This window comes from Bison bison, unplaced genomic scaffold, assembly GCF_000754665.1.
Source record: "Bison bison bison isolate TAMUID 2011002044 unplaced genomic scaffold, Bison_UMD1.0 scf7180017864145, whole genome shotgun sequence".
Classification (NCBI taxonomy): Eukaryota; Metazoa; Chordata; class Mammalia; order Artiodactyla; family Bovidae; genus Bison; species Bison bison.
The window spans coordinates 7,369,368-7,384,746 of NW_011494717.1; the positions used below are offsets into that span (position 1 = coordinate 7,369,368).

General features: G+C 47.7%; 1 pseudogene; it reads left to right on the forward strand.

Annotated features, from left to right (window-relative positions):
- The first annotated feature begins 9,584 nt into the window (after window positions 1-9,584).
- Window positions 9,585-9,697, forward strand: LOC104989041 (annotated as a pseudogene).
- The last annotated feature ends 5,682 nt before the right edge of the window (window positions 9,698-15,379 follow it).

The window sequence follows — 15,379 nt, forward strand, 5'->3', positions numbered from 1 at the left end:
AAACTGCACAATTTTCCCTTTATCTCCTATTAAAAATTAAACCCCAAAGGATGTTAGGGCTGGAAGATATTTTAGGGATCATTTGGTATGACCCCTTATTTGAGAGATGAGGAAACTGAGACAGAGAGAGACAATGACTTGGGTTTTTTCACGATGAGGTATGGCCAAGTTCTGAGCTTTTCTATTTCCCCATCTTCAGGAAACTAAAGTTCTAACACTCCAGATGCAAGGAGTAACTTGGGAAAGACAAAGGACTGTGAAACTCCTGCTCAAGATGGTCTACTCCTGTCCACCAGGATTCTATTATTCCTCAGAAACTCTACTTCCTATGAATAGTAGGTTTGCATAATGGCAAATGAAACCTCTGTCCAACTGAGCCAAAACCTCAGCCAACCCAGTTTGATGTCCTGTACATAAATCACTCAGGGAATCACTATTTCCCAGACCCCTGTGACTTTGGAGATTTATTTTTAAAGTAGACCCCCATTTAAAACTAGTTCATCTCCTGAGTGTGGTATATGTCAGACCTCGTCTTGTTCTCTGAGTCTCTCACATGTAGCCTGAAATAGCTGGACTTGAAGATGCTGTTGGTGTGGAAAGGAAGGACATGATCACACAGAGCAGAAGGGAACTACATCACATCATGAACTCCTGCCAAAGACACTTTCTCAGAGAAATCAGAAAGCACCACTGGGCAGATGCTTAATTAAAGAGGTCCAGATGCAGTAAAAGGGAGAATCAATGCTGCCTTTTGCCCACTGTGCCCAACATTTTCCCCATCCCTCTAGCTTTCATACTGCCCTGCCACCCCTCACAAGGTCTCCCCTCCAAAATGCCCCTAAGCTCTGTTACCATGCACTCCACAGTCAAATGCAGATCTTTTCAACCCAGCAGTTATGGAAGAAATCTAATTAGATAAGAAAAGAAATTTATATTAAGGTGTAGATGACTAATTGTCTCTCCTGATTTAAAAATATTTGCCCAAAGGAATCTCCTATCTGTGAAGGCATGGGCCAAATCTTTTTTAATAGGGACAGCTTTGGAAGTGAAATTTCCCCCTGGCTCTCATTGTCTGCTTCAGGAAGCCACTTCCTTCTCTCTGTCCCACCCCACTCCTTTTCCCAAAAGCTGAGCTGAAAGGGCTCCCTTCTGAATGGTTGCCAAGCACAGCCCGAGTGTTTTCAGAGCAGCCATTAGATGGTGCTGGTAGCCAGTGAGCTGGCCTATCTGCATCACAGGGTAACTAGGAGAACATTGGTCAACCTGGTGTCCTGTTGTGACCGAGGACAGGATGCTCCTGTTGTAGACTTTTGGTGCTCCAGTTCAAGTACAAAGCCTGAATTTGATGGACAAGGTAATTTATGTTAAATCTCTGAGACCACACAGCACATTTTGGTCAGAAAAAAATGCCCAAGTTTAAAAGAGAAGCAGAAAAGTGGTAGTTTTATATTACTAAGTTGTTGTTGTTATTGTTTAGTCACTAAGTTGTGTCCAACTCTTGCAAACTCATGGACTGTAGCCCCTCAGGCTCCTCTGTCTATAGAATTCTCCAGGCAAGAATAACTAAAGTGGGTTGCCATGCCCTCCTCCAGGGAATCTTCCCAATCCAGGGATCCAACCCAAGTCTCCTGCATCGGCAATTGGGTGTTGTTTTTTTTTTTAAACCAAGGCAATGGCAACCCACTCCAGTACTCTTGCCTGGAAAATCCCATGGACGGAGGAGCCTGGTGGGCTGCAGTCCATGGGGTCGCTAAGAGTCAGACACGACTGAGCGACTTCACTTTCACTTTTCACTTTCATGCATTGGAGGAGGAAATGGCAACCCACTCCAGTGTTCTTGCCTGGAGAATCCCAGGGATGGGGGAGCCTGGTGGGCTGCCGTCTGTGGGGTCGCACCGAGTCAGACACGACTGAAGTGACTTAGCAGCAGCAGCAGCAGCCATCTAGGAAGCCTTATATACTATGGACAAGTGTAAAATAGCATCTTAGTAGAGAAGAAAGTAAGGAGAAGGCAATGGCACCCCACTCCATTACTCTTGCCTGGAAAATCCCATGAACGGAGGAGCCTGGTAGGCTGCAGTCCATGAGGTCGCTAGGAGTTGGACACGACTGGGCGACTTCCCTTTCACTTTTCACTTGCATGCATTGGAGAAAGAAATGGCAACCCACTCCAGTATTCTTGCCTGGAGAATCCCAGGGACGGGGGAGCCTGGTGGGCTGCCATCTATGGGGTTGCACAGAGTCAGACACGACTGAAGCAACTTAGCAGCAGCAGCAGAGAAGAAAGTAAAGTCATACAGGTCTGACAATCCCCTCAACTATATTTCAATTCTTCTCAAAATTGGCCATTCTGGGATGACTTCCATTTTCTAATAACCTACCTCATGATATCAGACCTTCCTGAAAAGTCTCAGACAGTGTTTCCTCTCTTGCCCCATGAGCTATATAATACAACACGATAACATCCTCACTCCCCACCTCTCAGAGCTGCAATCTTCTGCTAAAAAATGAGGTAGCTTCCTGAAAGCAACTTATCTTCTTTCTGCTCATGTATATTTTGTATTTTTCTACAATAAACAAACATTACATTGTCATGTTTTTAAAGCAATAAAGTAATAGGTAGATGTCAAATGTGCTTTTTGTAAGTAAGGAGTGTCGAATAATTGAAAGCTTGGAAAAATAAATATAAACTTGTAATTTGCTAATCTTGACATTAACTTTATAATAGAATTACACTCATTAGGAATTCGTATGTGTTGATGAATTCTCTATGAGCTAAACAAAACATTTTGTTTTATTTAATTTCATTTTTAATATTCTTTTCCATTATGGTTTATCACATGATATTGAATACAGTAGGACCTTGTTGTTTAATCCATCCTATATATAATAGTTTGCCTCTGCTAATCCCACACTCCCAGTCCTTCTGTCCCCCACCCCCCTCTAAAATTGCACACTGGCCATGCCAGTCTGTAAAGATTAGAGGAACAGAGATGCAGAGTTTTGTCCTGGCACCATGATACACACCCATCAAGTCCTAAAACAATGTCAAAGGAATATTACATCATTAAATAAGCCATGAGCTATAGATCTTAACACAAGACAAGTGCTTCTTCCAGCACTTCTGTGAGAACCATCAGCTCCCCTTTATACACGAAGAATTTGGGGGATCCAAATGCTCTGCAGACTCTCCCTCCCTCACTGGGAACCCACCTTGCCTGAGCCTGCGTCTTGTCTGAGCTTCCATCGCCTCCTACGGCTGCTGCTGCTGCCCTGCGCTCTAAGGTCTGCGGGATTGGAGGTCCGTTCTGCGGTCCTATTGAGAGCAGGGTGGTTCAGGACCGTGGACAGTTCCCATCCGGGCCACCTCTTTTTAACACCAGCAGCTCATGTAGAGCAGACGGTGTCATTCTCTTAAGCGCAGCCACGTCGGGGGCGCTAAGGTGGGCAGGGAAACGATGTTTCAGAAATCTGAATTCAAAGAAGTCTGGAACGCAGGGAGTTTGTTGTCACTTTTAGCCTCTTCTCTTCTGCCCCCGTTTCCAACATCAATTTACGCTAGAGTATATGGTATCTTTTAAGAAGTGACACCTACCCGGCAAATCAGAAGTCCCAAAAGACTGGGTCTCCTGGAATCTCCCCAGAATACGGGTAGGACTCCTCAGGAGTCCCTCTCCCCGGGACAGACGCGGCCGCCAGCTCCTGAAAGGCACCACTTTCAGCGTCGCTGCGGCTCTCCGGCCGTCCAGAGAGGCCGGTCCTCGCCGCTCCGCTGCCAGCGGCTTCCCACGCCGCGCCCAGCACAGAAAGTTTTCAAAGAATTCAGGACGGCGGCAAGACAAAAGATGCCTTTGAGATCGGAGCTGGGCGACAGCATCCCGAGGCCCCCGGAGCAGGGGATCCGGGGATAAGATTGAGGTTCCCCGCCGCTGCGCCCTTACCTGTCACGGGGAAGCTGCCTCGGGCGGCTCCCGCTGCGCCGGGGCGAGGATGTTCAGCGGCCTCTCGGTCACTTTTCTTCCCTTCGTTCTCTTCCGTCGCGCCGTCTTGTCCCACTCGCTCTCCGCCGTCTTTATATACTTGCGGGGCCCGCCCGGGTGGGCGCTAGACGTTGAGTGGACTTCCCGGCAGCTGCAACGTAACAGGCAACTCCCCCGTCCATAGGAAGCGGGGAGCCGTGGGGGCGCGGGAGGGGGTTTCCAGGTAGGGGCTGGGCTGGAGAGCAGACGTGCCCGGAAAGGGGTCTGGATCTCTGTCCCCTGGAGGCTGGAATTAACACTCTCTTGCTGAAGGACACACCTGGCAGCCGTCAGGAAAGAACTTAATTAAGGATGGTTTTGGGTCTCCAGTTAAGGTGAGCGGGAGGCTTAGCACCCCGGTGTGGGGCTGGCCTGGCCGGGCTGGCTGAGATCATTAACGAAAGGGCAAAGTTACCTGTGTGCCTGCTTGGGCTGGCATCTGCCTCTTTCGCATTTGGAGGTAAATATCACCACCCAGGGAGTGCGTCTGTGATGCCTCTGATTTCCCCAACGTTTGGAAACTGTGATGAGAAAATGTCAGGAGCCGTCACAATCCCTCTGTTACAGGTTGGAGGGCCCCAATGTCAAGCCAAGGAGGAAAGAATGGCACTCAAACCTGCAATGGAAGAGTCTCTACCTTAACCTGGAGTAAAGAACCAAAAGCAAATTGTGGGAAGCAGTGGGGGTGAGCAGGAGTGCTGGAACTAAACTGAACTTCAGAAAGGTTCTTGCTTAATGTGTCATTTGCAGGACATTTCTTTATTCCCAGATGCTCTTTTGGACTCCAGGACACCCTTGAGAATTTCTGGTTGGCAACATTGGCTTTATACTCAGCAATCCTTTTCTTTGGGGTCACAAGAGAGATTCACGCTCCTTAACAGTTAAATAAGGTATTATTACCTGGCCTTGGCCTCTTTCCAGGGTCATCTCTTACCTCTTGTATCCTGGCACTTTGACCATTCACAACATTCCCATTCCCATAAACACTATTTTCTCAAGCCATCGCCTCTTTGTCTATGCTATTCCCTCCTAAAACACCCTTTCTCCTTCCAACCACCTGGGAAAATTAGACTCTTGCATTAAGATTTAGCTTATCCATCATCACCAGTTCCCTGAAGGTCTCCTTGGTCAGTTGTCCTTCCAAGGCATGAAACATGATCATGTCTGTTTTCCAGAGAAGCCCACACTCATCTCATCTGTGTATGTAGCTTGCACAGCTGGAACAAATTCCACTCTGTTTTCCATCTTTCCTCTTCCAGCCACTCTTGCCCCACCCCTGCCACTGCCAGGCTTATGAGCCCTCTCAATTAGAGATTCTCATTTTTCTCTGTACTATTTTTATAACTTTAAGAGGCAGCTGACGGTAGAAAAAGAGCCAGACCGGGAAAAGTTCAGATTGACCCAGCTTCTGTCCTGCTCTGTCAGTTGGGTTCTTAATTACATGCAGCAGAACCAACTTCAGGGGATGTAAACTGACAGACCATTGAATCACATTTAGAATCACTGGGAAGGCTGGGCAACCAGGATCCAAAAATGGGCAGAGAAAAAGGGTGGCTGGAATCATGGCCACTGGTCGGATCCAATGAGAAAGACAAACAGACCACTACTGGGAACAAGAGGCCACAAGTCAGGCATTGGACACAGATGTCACTTCTATGTCCAGGTTGATGTGATGTGATGTAATGTGAAGTCGCTCAGTCGTGCCCGATTCTTTGTGACCCCATGGATAGTAGCCTGCACCAAGCTCTTCCATCCATGGGATTTTCAAGGCAAGAGTACTGGAGTGGGTTGCCATTTCCTTCTCCAGGGAATCTTCCCAACCCAGGGATCGAACCCAGGTCTCTCACATTGTAGACAGACGCTTTACTGTCTGAGCCACCAGGTTGCTGCTGCTGCTGCTGCTGCTAAGTCGATTCAGTCCGACTCTGTGCGACCCCATAGATGGCAGCCCACCAGGCTCCGCCATCCCTGGGATTCTCCAGGCAAGAACACTGGAGTGGGTTGCCATGTCCTTCTTCAATGCATGAAAGTGAAAAGTGAAAGGGAAGTCGCTCAGTCATGTTCGACTCTTAGAGACCCCATGGACTGCAGCCTACCAGGCTCCTCCCTCCGTGGGATTTTCCAGGCAAGAGTACTAGAGTGGGGTGCCATTGCTATTCCCATTTTGACTGATGTCACCAGAAAGGATGTCACCGCCCTTGCTTCATTGTATCACTAGCTCCTCTTTGAAAGCCTGGAGCAGGTGCTTCTGATTATCTGAGATGATAATATGATTTACCCCTCTCTTCCCCGATAAGGTGGTAAATCACATTGTTGATTTTTAGTGTTGTACCTACCATGCATTCCTGTTCTATGAGCCCAATTTGATTATGATGTGCTATCATTAGGTAGCATTGGGTTCAGTTTACTAATATTTTATCTAATATTTTTGCATCTATGTTTATGAGATCAACCTGTAATTTTCCTTTCTTGTAAGATTCCTGTTAGATTTTGGTGTCAAAATTATGCTGTCTTTCTAAAACAAGTTGGAAATCCTTCCACTGACTCCCATTTTTTCTAATTTAATAGAAGACTTTGTATACAATGGTGTTTATCTCTTCCTTAAATGTTTTCCCAAACATTTGTTTTGTTAGTGGTCCCATCTAGGTCTTTAAGGTTGCTTGTTTGTTGAATGGTTTTAAACTACAGATTCAATTATTTAAATAACACTATTCCAATTGTCTATTTCTCTTTGTATAAGTTTAGTACTTCTAGGTATTTGTCCATTTCACTTAAATTTTTAAAATATTTTGGCTTGAAATTTTTATTATATCTTCTTATTATCATCTTAGTATCTATGGAATCTCTAGGTCCTCTTTTATCTCTATTACTGGTAATTTATTAATATGTCTTCTCTCTTTTATATTTATTTTTTTAAGGCTTACAATTTTATTAGTATTTTTAAAGAATGAATTTCAATGTTGATGATATTCTGTTACATTTACTTTTTTCTATTTTCAAAATTTCTACTTTATTATAATTTCTTACCTTCTAATTTCTAATTAACTACTCTTTCTATTCTCTTGAGTTGGATATTATAAATAAATGTTTTTACTTAGATAATTGATATTCAACCTTCCTATTCTTTTTGACATGTGTATTCATGGCTATAAATTTCTAAGTATAGCTCCAGTTGCATCTCACAAGTTTTGATATATCATATTTTTATTACCATTTAGTTTAAAATATTTTGTTTTCATTGAAATATCTTAATTGACCTGTAGATTATTGAGAAGTGCTCTGTTTAACTTTCAAACATTGGGGGTTTTTTAGATCTGTTTTGAAACTACATTTTAGCATAATTCCTCTGTGGTCAAAGAACATACTTTGCTTCTAGTCCCTTGAAATTCAGGGAGCTGCTTAATGGATGAACATATGGTCCGTTTTGATTAATGCTTTGTGTAAACTTCAAAAGAATATGTATTATATGATGGCTCAAATATTCTATATCCTTTCTATACTTATATTCTTTCTGGTTATTTATCATCTTAATTCATTAGTTACTAATAGATATATGTTTTTTAAGTCTCCCCATTAATCTTGTGAATTTAACTACTTCTACTTTTGATCCTGGCTTAAAAAAAAAACTCTTTCCAGAAATGTAATGGTGAATAGGAGCAGTGGTGGAGGGTAATATAGGACCTAGGGTAGAGATGGCAGAGAGTTACTAGAACATGGTTGCATGCCAATGGGAATAATAGTAGAGAAGGGAAAACTGATGCTGCAGATGAGAGTCAGAAAAACCAAGTGATCCAAGTCTTAAGTAGAGTGAGGTTCAGAGGAAGAACCTGGCCTCCCAACAGTGGAATGCTTTCCTCTTCCAAAATAGAATATAGACACAGGAGACTTGTAAGAAAAGCCATGGGAAGATGAGTGATTCTGTACCAAAGACTTTACCTTTTAACCCAGAATTTCATGAGGAAGTATCTGACAGTTGTCCTAAATGCTGTCTAAGACTATTCACACAACGTTCATAATAGCAATGAAATGAAATACACTAAACATCTAGGGTGTAATTATAAAAACAGTAGCATATACTTATAAAAATTATAGTAAAGCTATGCAATGGAGTACTTTGCAGTTATTCAAAACAAAGTAGATGTTTAGACAAAAAATAACTACTGTATGTTGAGGGGAGGAAACATGATAAAGCATAAATGTACAGTTGACCCTTTGCTGCACAGGTCCCCTTATACTCCTACTTTTTTAAGTAAATATGTACTACTGTCCTACATGATCATGGTTAGACCATGGCAGTGGGAGAGCAGATAGGGGTAGCTAACTGTGGAACTTGAACATCTGTGGATTTTGGTATCTGAGTGGGTCCTGGAACCAATTGTCCAGGGAAATGGAGGGAATGATTGTAAATACAGAGACATAGAAATAGAGAAAAAAATTAAAAGATACCAGAGTGTTAATAATGATTGTTCTGGTTATTTAATACTAGATCACAACCTACCCCCAAAACTTGATGGGTTTTTCTTGTTTGTTTGTTTGTTTTTGCTAAGGCCCAATTTTATTTATTTATTTGGTTTTAACATTTTGGCCACATGGCACGTGGGACCTTCCCTGACCAGGGATTGAACCCTCATGCCCTGCATTGGAAGTGCGGAGTCTTAATGACTGAACCTCCAAGGAAGTCCAATGTGATGGCTTTAAACAACATTTATTTTGCTCACAAATCTGCACTATGGCCAAGGTTTGGCAGGGCCAACACATCCCTGCTCTACTTGGCATCAGCTTGGGCAGCTCAAAGCCTGGCTTCTATAAATCATCTGAAGCCACTCACTCACATAACTGGTTCCTGACTGGGAAGACTCAGCTCGGGGCAAGGAGAGCTGGGGATCCTCAGACATTTCTATCTCCATGCAGTCTGGCCATGTGACCTCTTCAGCATGCCTTAGGGGAGCTAGACTGCTTCCACAGAGCCTCAAGCTCCCAAGCATGCATCAGGAGGTGACTTGCTCTGCTGGCTAGAGGGAGTTAGCAAGGGCTTCCCCAAGAAGGGGATGCTGAGGTGGGTTGAGTCTTGATACAGTCTGTCACCGGGATGAAGACAGGAAAGTCATTCCAGGCAGAAGGAACAGCATGTGCAAAGGCCTCAAGGCAGGAAAAGCCTCATGTTCACAGAATGCTGGTACAGGTGGTAGAGGGAGAGAGGGAAAAGACTGGAAACAGAGGCCAGAGGCAAGGAGCTGGGGACCATTCAGCGACTGGGTCAAAGGAGCTGCAGGACCAGCTTTCTGTGGCAGTGAGGAGGATGATCAGAGGAGTGGGAGCCTGGAGCCAGCAGGGGGTGATCCAGAGTCCAGTGCTCTGCTCCAGGGCCTGGGGACCAGTCCAGCCGGCAGTGGGAGCAGTGGGGCAGAAGAATCGACAGAGGCAGCTTCATGAAATACTTAAGAGGTGGCATCAGTGTCAGGTGAGAAGTCATGGACACTCTCCCCATCTGAGGTCACATGGATGGCACAATGTGGTGTCAAGGTTAAGAACACAGCTCTGGGGAGCTGAGCCCAGCTGATCAACATGATCACAGATGTGCAGCTCGCCATCTTCGCCAAATGCTGGGCGTGTCGCTCTTCCTGCTTGTCGTTCTCTATCACCACGTGGCCGTCAACAATCCCAAGAAACAGGAATGAAAGTGGCGCTTTCTCTGCCCCCAGGGTTCCAGGACATAGTCTGAGGCAAGATGGGAGGGTGTGACGGGCCTTCACACTTCACTTCATCCCTTCTACCCATCACAACATACAGAGCAACTCCACCTGGATTTTTCCAAACAACTTTTATTTCCTGAAAGTCTTCCTTAACCCTATGGAACAAGAAGCTGCCACTGAATAGGACCCAGTATAGGGGCTACTTTCTTTTCTACTCCCCCAACAAATATAAAAATATAGATTTGTGTGTGTGTGTGTGGTGCCAGAAAAGAAAAAAAAAAAGAGCACAGCTCTGAAGCCAGAACGACTGGTCCTAATTCTGTTCACCCACTGCCTAGCTGTGGGTGGCTCGGAGCAAATTCCCAGCTTCTCTGTATTAGGACGCAAAATGAGAGAAATGACTGCTTCTGCCCATGTGGCTGTCATGTGGCTGAAAAGAGGTGATACATGTAAAGATGATAGAGCAGGGCCTGGCATTAGTTAGCCCTTATCCTTATTATCATGGAAGCGCTGGTGACAAGAGAAACTGCCTGGGTGGGAGGAAGGAGGGAGGAGGCGGGAGGGAGGGAGAGAGGGGAAGAGGGAAGGAAGAAGGGAAGGAGCGAAAGATGGAAAGAGACCGGAGCCGACATGAGTCTTTGGTGGAGAGCAGATGTGTTGTTCAGAGGGCTTGCGGTGAGGATTCCTGGGGCGGGATGATGCGTCTACACCTGGCTGTGGGCATAGGGCCAGGGCTCCTCTCGTCACCCCAGCTTCTCACCTCTGAGGGTTTAATTGGAAAAGCGATGTCACCAGGGTGTGAGTGCGTAACAGAGACAGGTGTGGAGGCAGCCTCCGCGGGGAGAGGAAGGGCTGGACGGAAGGCAGCAAGCTCTGGGTGCCAAGAGCCCGTCATGGGAGGGGGCACGAGGAGGGTGGCCTGGTCCCCCCAGCCTCCAGGCCCCCGGGGCCAGGCAATAGGGACCATTTCCCTGGGGAAAAGAAGACTCTGGGACAAGGCTTGCATTTCGAAAACTCTGGGGCAAGCACCAACTCAAGCCTGGAGGGTCAGAGTGACTCCCACCTCCATCCTGGCTGCCCTTCTTCACTTTCACTCCAAGTCTATGCTCCAAGTCGCAGTGGGCAAGCCAAGGAGGCTGCCAGTCCCATCTCGAGTCAGAACCACTCTGCCTTCTCAGGGCTCCTTGGGCCCATCTGGGGTCTCTGCCGGAGGGAGCACTTCATTCCTGCTATAGTCTGGGTCACGGGGTGGGGGTGGGGGTGCGGGTGGGCCTCAGGACCACTCAGCTAGTGCCTCTGGCCTGCAAGGAGACAGTTCCCAAACCAGTGTATGAGAAGTTCCTGGCAAGTGTGCCTGGTCAGAACTGGTGCTCAAGAGTTATTTGCAGAGAGAAGGCTGGAAGCAGTGCCTGAGGAAGGGAGTCCCTCTGAAGCCTAAGTTTGCAGAAGCTCACAATCCTCTAAAGCACTCTCCAGACCTCTTCTGTAGGCTACGCGAACCTGAACCTGAGAGGTGGTCTCCCTCCTCACAATATGTCTGGATTAGAAATAGCCCCGCACCTGCCCCTTCATGAACATGTCTGGTGGGGACAGCAGGAAGAAGCTCAACCCTCCCTGGCTATAGCAGCTCAGGGCACACGGACCGCTTTGGAGTGACTCTGGTGCCCCATGATTCCCCTTTCAGAGCTAAGAAGAGAGGACACCAAGTGTGTTATGGGTGCCAGGGAGGGGGGCCTCCTAGTGAGACAGCAAAGCAGAGGTGGATCCTCAGTGAGGGAAACAGGGATGGGAGGGGGGATGAATGGGGGCAGGAAACAGGATCCGGCCCAACCCCGGCCCTGCAGAGAGGAGGGCCCATGGGAAGCACACAGTAGGGCGGGGGTGGGGGGTGGGGAGTGGTGGTGAGCAGGCTTTGGGCAGGGGCTCTCTGCCCTCCAGCTGTGGAGGAGGGAAGGGAGGACACATTGCAGAGAGAGCCTGGAGAGGAAGAGACAAGCTGAAGGGCCCCAGGGAGGAAGGGTCAGAAAAGGGCCAAGCCCGGGCCTTGGATCTGACTGGATGCTGGGCAGAGGATGAGAGGAGGAAGTCAGGCAGGATTTAGGCATGGCGCTGGGGGAGTGGACCAGGAGGACCAGAAGAGGGTGGGGTCAGGTGGGGAATGGCTGAGACACCATGACTGTGAAGCAGCTGCTGTTCAACATGCCCTCTGCCCAGTGCCAGGCCCCCAGTGGGCGCTCACACGGGGCTTCCCGGGAGGTGGGGCTTGGAGAGTCAAGCTGGGGGCCTCATTCATTTAAGGAATGTTTATAGACCCCTCTGTGTACCAGGAGAGATCCAGCTTATGTTCCCAAGAAGACTTCAGTTCTAAAGGGAAGTCAATAATGAAGTAGTCCACAAATAATTTCAAGTTGTGATAAATACATATTCTTGTCTGGAAACCCATAGACAAATAAGCCTGGCAGGCTACAGTCCATGGGGTCACAAAAGAGTGGGACATGACTTAGTAACTAAACAACAACAACAATGATAAAGACTATGAAGGAAGGGGAGGGGAAAGCCTTCGTAGCAGAAGGAAGCCTGTGCAAAGGCCCTGGGGCAGAGAAGAGAAGGGGTTCCTGGTACTGCTGGAGAGGAAGCAGGGAAAGGGAGCAATCCCTGGAATGAGGGACACAAGGGGCGAGGCCTTGGAGGCTGTGAAGGTGGTCAGATGACAACTTAGATTTTATGCCAAGCACAGAGGACAACCATTTCTGGGTTTTAAACAACGGAATGACAGGATCCAGTACAATTTCTTGAAAAGACAGCTTTTAGGGATCGAGAACCAATCAGAGAGCAAGCAACCAATGGCGTCTTTGGGGGGGGGGTCAGAATCAATAGTACTTGGAGCAGATGTGGAAATGAAGCAAAGGAGGGGGTGGGGTTAAACATGGTTCAAAGATTTTTGGCTTGAGCAGCTAGATGAGGTGTGGGGCCATTCAGTGATCTGGAGAAGCCTAAAGTTTGGTTTGGAGGGAGAAACCATGAGCTCTGTGACCTTGGGCAAGTTATTCAAATTCTTTGAGTTTCTCTGCTGCTGCTGCTGCTAAGTTGCTTCAGTCGTGTCCGACTCTGTACGACCCCATAGATGGCAGCCCACCAGGCTTCGCCGTCCCTGGGATTCTCCAGCAAGAACACTGGACTGGGTTGCTATTTCCTTCTCCAATGCAGGAAAGTGAAAAGTGAAAGTGAAGTCGCTCAGTCATGGGCACCTCCAAAGCTTCAGCCCACAGTGCTTAAGACTCATGAGCAGGGACTTTCCTGGTGGTCAGGTGGTTAAGAATCTATCATCCAATGCAGGGGACGAAAGTTCAATTCCTGGTTGGGGAACTAAGATCCCATTTGCCACAAGGCATCTAAGCCTGCCTGCCACAACCGCTGAGCCAGTGTGCCTCAACTAGAGAGCCTGCATGCCACAGTTAAATATCCTGCATGCCGCAACTAAGACCTGACACAGCTATAAGTAAATAGACTCATAAGCAAATGCAAGAAATTAAAACTATTATTATAATACCATTAGATTCTTGTCACTAGAAACACTAATTATGAATTCTTCCGAGGGGAGCCTGATGGGAGTCAGGGAGCAGAGGTAGGGCTAGTCTCCAACAAAGGACCCTGAAGTCTGGAGCACCATGGAGGAGAAGGTCTCCCGGGCCCCAGATGGCCCAGGGACTGGGGGAGGGTCCCACCAGCCCCCTTTATCCCCAGCAACACACTCCCACTCAGAGGCCCTTTCACTCACTGCACGCCCCCATTCAGCACTGTGGCTGGACCATTTCAACAGCTTTCAGTCTGACCCCAAGGGGGCAAAGAGGAATCAATTTGTGCAAAGAATGGGAATGGAAGCGATTTCAATTGACCTTTGAATGGGGTTTTAATTTGCTTTATTACAGCCAAAGGAGCCTCATGAAGAGACTCTTGAGACTGCTTTTATCTGCTAATGCCTGCACCCTTGCAACCTCCTGGGCCTCCGTCTAGATGCCCTGGTTCCTGGGGGCAGGGGGGCAGGGTCAGAGGCGCTGGGAAACGGGTGTCCATGACCCTCCAGGGAACTGGTCTGCAGCTCCCTTCAGGCCCAAAGTGGAGTCAAGGGTGCAAGCAGGGGCAGCAGGAGGGCAGCCCACCCAGGTTCCAGCCCCAGCCCTGTCGCTGGACGATGCCTCCCCTCTGGGTCTCAGGCTCTTTATCTGAACAGAGCCAGGGACTAGGGATGTGGACAAGAGGGCCCCTCAATCCCTTCCAGGCCTGATGGTCTATGTTTGTTTGTTTTAATATTTACACTTATTTATTTGTTTGACTGCACCGGGTCTTAGTTGTGGCCTAAGAACTCATAGCTGAGGCATGTGGGATCTAGTTCCATGACCAGGGATTGATCCAGGGCCTCCTGCATTGGGAGCAGGGAGTCTTAACCACTGGACCACCAGGGAAGTCCCTGATGTTCTATGGTTTTAAGCTCAGATCTAGAGCCAAACTCTGTAGTGGATGATAATTAGTCTCACAGAACATGGCCTAGATTGGAGACAGCAGAGCCCCCCGGGCCAAGGAGCTGAGCCCTTTCTGTTCATCAGTCCCTTGGGTCTCCCTTATGCCTTATTTTTCTCTAAATTTCTACTTGAATCCCCTTGCAGGGGCCAGTCAATTCTCTGTTCTCTCCTCTCCAAATTCCAAAGGAAGCCCCTGGAGTCCCTTGACTGATTATCCACTCTTTTCCTGGTCAGAGCTACCTTGGGGGTCCAGCAGCCTGCAGGTGGCCAGCCCCAGGCAAAGAGCACCCTGCAATTGCTTCTCTATACCCTGTAACACCTCCAGGAGAGGGGCCTGTGAGTTTGGGTTCACAGTCCTGGGTTAGAAACGTCAGGCTCTCCTCCCGGCACTATTCATGAGTGTATGGCCACATGGAACCATGTGTGTGTTCCTTTAGAACAGCTCCCTGGGACTTCCCTGGTGGTCCACTGGTTAAGAATCCACCTGCCAATGCAGGGAACACAGGCTCCATCCCTGGTCTGGGAAGATTCGACATTCCATGGAGCAAGTAAGCCTATGGATCACAACTACTGAGTCCAAACTTCTAGAGCCTGTGTTCCACAAGAGAAAACACCACGATGAGAAGTCCACGCACTGCAATTAGAGAGTAGCCTCTGCTCACCGAAACTTGAGAAAGCCTGCGTGCAGCAATGAAGATCCAGCACAGCGAAAAATAAACTAATTTTTTTTAAAAAAAGAACTGCTCCCTACCCTCATTCCTTTTTTTCAAACGGAGGAGTTGTTCCTCTGCAATCAGAGCAGACTTCCTGAAGGTGGGGTCTTGGCTGAAGATGTCGTGGACATTGAGAACACAACAGACTCCAGAACCCAGGCACCAGCAGCCACCGCCTGATGCAGTGGTGGTCGTAATGGTCCTTTTGTGGGGAAATGCCTTTGTTAGGGCCTCCAGAATGACAGCCACTTTTCCAGAAGAATGCAGAGTTCTCCAGCCAGGGGTGGAGGTGGGGAGAGTGCCGCGTGGCCAGGAAGGACGCTGATAATGCACATCCATTAGTGCATTCAGAGCCCCCGGAACCATCCTCCTTCCTCTCGAGCCAACAAAGGCTGCATGGAAGGGGCTGAAGTGGCCTTTTTAACAGGCACTCA